The sequence below is a fragment of the Engraulis encrasicolus genome, chromosome 10 (genome assembly GCF_034702125.1).
Source record: "Engraulis encrasicolus isolate BLACKSEA-1 chromosome 10, IST_EnEncr_1.0, whole genome shotgun sequence".
NCBI classification, from domain to species: Eukaryota; Metazoa; Chordata; class Actinopteri; order Clupeiformes; family Engraulidae; genus Engraulis; species Engraulis encrasicolus.
Window position 1 is genome coordinate 37719313 of NC_085866.1, and position 2500 is coordinate 37721812.

At 40.7% G+C, this 2500-nt stretch overlaps 1 protein-coding gene across 2 annotated transcripts in view; it reads left to right on the forward strand.

Moving 5' to 3' along the window:
* prickle2a (prickle homolog 2a) overlaps positions 1–2500 on the forward strand; it is a 115100-nt gene that overhangs the window by 52889 nt on the left and 59711 nt on the right. The window lies entirely within an intron of this gene.

Here is a 2500-nt window from a genome sequence, read left to right on the forward strand (position 1 = left end):
ATAGCATTATGGTGTTGATGTGACAGGCGGAGAGGAGAGGAGTGGCGTGGAGAGGAGAGGAGAGGAGAGGAGAGGAGAGGAGAGGATAGGAGAGGAGAGGAGAGGATAGGAGAGGATAGGAGAGGATAGGATAGGAGAGGAGAGGAGAGGAGAGGAGAAGAGAGGCAAGGAGCAGTCGTGAGGCGTGAGTGGGTGTATATGAGGAGGCGATGGATGGTTGGTGGATGGTGGATGTTGCTGAGGCCCCGGCTTTGTTGGCATGGCTGTGCTGTGCCGTGCTGTGCTGTGTTGGGCTGTGACGCTGGGGGTGACGAAGGCAATGGCTGTGGAATCTGATTATGTGTTACGTCATGCAGCGACACCTTCCAGCTTTGGGCCTCGGTAATGGATCTCACTCCCTCACTCTTCTCTCGTTCTCTCGTTCGCTTTCGTTCTCTCTCTCTCTCTGTCTCTCTCTCTCTCTACATCTGTCTTTTCCTCCCACTGTTGCTCTCTCTCATTTCTCCTCTCTCTTTTGCTGTTTCTATTTTTCTCTCTCTCTCTCTCTGCCATTATCTCTCTGTGTCTTTCTCCATCTTTCTTCCATGTGTGTGTGTAGTTACAGTTTTTCTCGATTGGTTTGGCTAATTTCTCAAAACTCAGATGACATTCTAAAAACAACACGGACAAATGCCCAAACCAACTTGCAATTTCCCAAAACAGAATGGCATTTCTCATTGCTTTCATCCAATATCAAATGCTTTGTACATGTCTCAAATGTTTAGTACATCTCTGCAGATGGCTATGTACAGGTACCCTACAGTTGACACATTGAGCATACATTTAGCACATTTTTCAAATAAATTGATCTTGCTTATCTAAACGAATTAGACAATTCTCAGTGTAATGGTTGCCCTCTCCAAAACATGTCAGCATGATTTCATTGTGTAAGTCATCATATGCAAAGTAGTTTACACAATTGTCAAAACAGTCGAGGACATATATTTTAAGAATTTCATTAAACAGTCAATTCACGACAGTGTTCAACAGGCCAGATGATATTGTAACTTTACTGTAGAAAGTAATTTTACAACCGTGTATACTACAGTTTCCTCTGTTATTTGGCTAATTTCTTGATATTTTTCCAAACGACATTCGGTTTTGAACAATTGCTAGTTGTTTTGGGACTTGTCCATGTTATTTTGAGAATGTTATCTCTGTTTTGAGAAATGAGCCAAACCCATGAGAAACCTGTAATATATGGACATTATTTTCTGTATATGAATTTACAGTAAAGCAAGTTACTAATAAATGTCCTTGGTAAATTGTCTGTGTTGTCAAACTTCAATGGTTTCACTCACTTTTTCATTGTTATACAGAAATCTGTTAGCTGAATGTTGACAAAACATCTAACCATTTTGACTTGTAGTGCTTACACAATGGTAAAGGGACATTTGATGATATATGTGGGGAAGGAATTTAGTTTTGACACACGGGAAAAGTGTTTTTGGAGTGATATGAGGAAGTGATGAGGATCCATGTAGTTATGCTAAACCAACCAGTTTAGTTTTGACAGAAGGACTAAATGAATGCAAATGAGCCAAAGCAATTGAGAAGGATCGATGCCATTTTTATGGTACTGACTATTTATGTGGGAGAAGGGTTAGTGCTGATGCAAGAATGAGCTGTTTTGGGAGGTATATGACATTTTGCTAGTTATCTGAACTGTTGTGAAGAAGTGTAAGAATGTTTGGCCAAATGACCCAATGGTTATAGGAATGTCATCTCAGTTTCAAGAAATTAACCAAACCAATCGAGAAAAACTGTAACACTACGGGCTCCTGGAGGGACCAACACACGGCACAGGAGAACAGAGAGACACAGTACATGAATGAATGAATGAATGAATGAATGAATGAATGAATGAATGAATGAATGGATGGATGGATGGATGGATGGATGGATAGATGATTGGATGCATGAAAGGATGAATGAATGAATGAATGAATGAATGAATGAATGATAGATAGAAAGAATGGAAGGAAGAAAGGAAGGATGAAAGGAACAAAAGAAAGAGCAAGTGAAAGAATGAATGAATGATCTGATTAATGTACACTAATTAGGAACGATGGAATGAAAGACTGGACTTTGGGAGGAAGACATGAGGAAAGAAGGGAGGAGTTAAATTAAAAAGAGGCAAATGTAATTGATGTAAACCGAATATAAAAGTAAATCTGGCTAGTATAGAGCACTCCACTCTTAATACCCCCCATCATCCTGGGGATGCCCTCTGTGCCGCCAGAATACGCTTTACGGCGCTTCCTTGCCAAGTTTTCTTTTACCATTGTCCAGGGGGTAATTAACGGAGCAAATGCTGTCAAATTGAACGGTGAGTTATGAGCAGCCTATTCAAGCAAGCATGCAGAGTTCGGTGAAGAAGGTGGAGAGCTTAAGTTATCCATAGGCTATTAGTCTTTCCCACTCAAGAGACACTTAAGCGGCCATAACCTGTTGTTATATG